This window comes from Arachis ipaensis, chromosome B06 (genome assembly GCF_000816755.2).
Source record: "Arachis ipaensis cultivar K30076 chromosome B06, Araip1.1, whole genome shotgun sequence".
NCBI lineage: Eukaryota > Viridiplantae > Streptophyta > Magnoliopsida > Fabales > Fabaceae > Arachis > Arachis ipaensis.
Window position 1 is genome coordinate 4866412 of NC_029790.2, and position 486 is coordinate 4866897.

Here is a 486-nt window from a genome sequence, read left to right on the forward strand (position 1 = left end):
AGAGTTTTCAAAATTTTTAATAATAATAATAATAATAATAATAATAATAATTTAATTATTTTTTATAATAGAAATATTATAATTATTTTTTATAAAAAAAATATTAATTTAGACCGATTTAAGATATAGTTTATCGATTTTTTGGCCAAATCAATTTATCTGATCTAATTTTGATAAAAATAACATAGTTTAATCAATTATATATATTAAATTTTAATTATTTAAAAACATCTTTAAAAAAAGATGTTTTAAGCGTCTTTATCTAAGTAGCTCCCATATTTTTTTAGATATTGGTAAAATTTTGGTGTACAATTCAGTTATTGAATTTTATGGTATTTTTTAAAATTTAGGAAGTTGCACAATACACCCTGCGTATATTGACGGTCTATTTCCCACATATTGTATATTTTAAATCATGTTCCGTCCTTATAATTTTATAAAATATTATAAAATTTAATAATTAAGTATTACATTAAAGTTTTATCA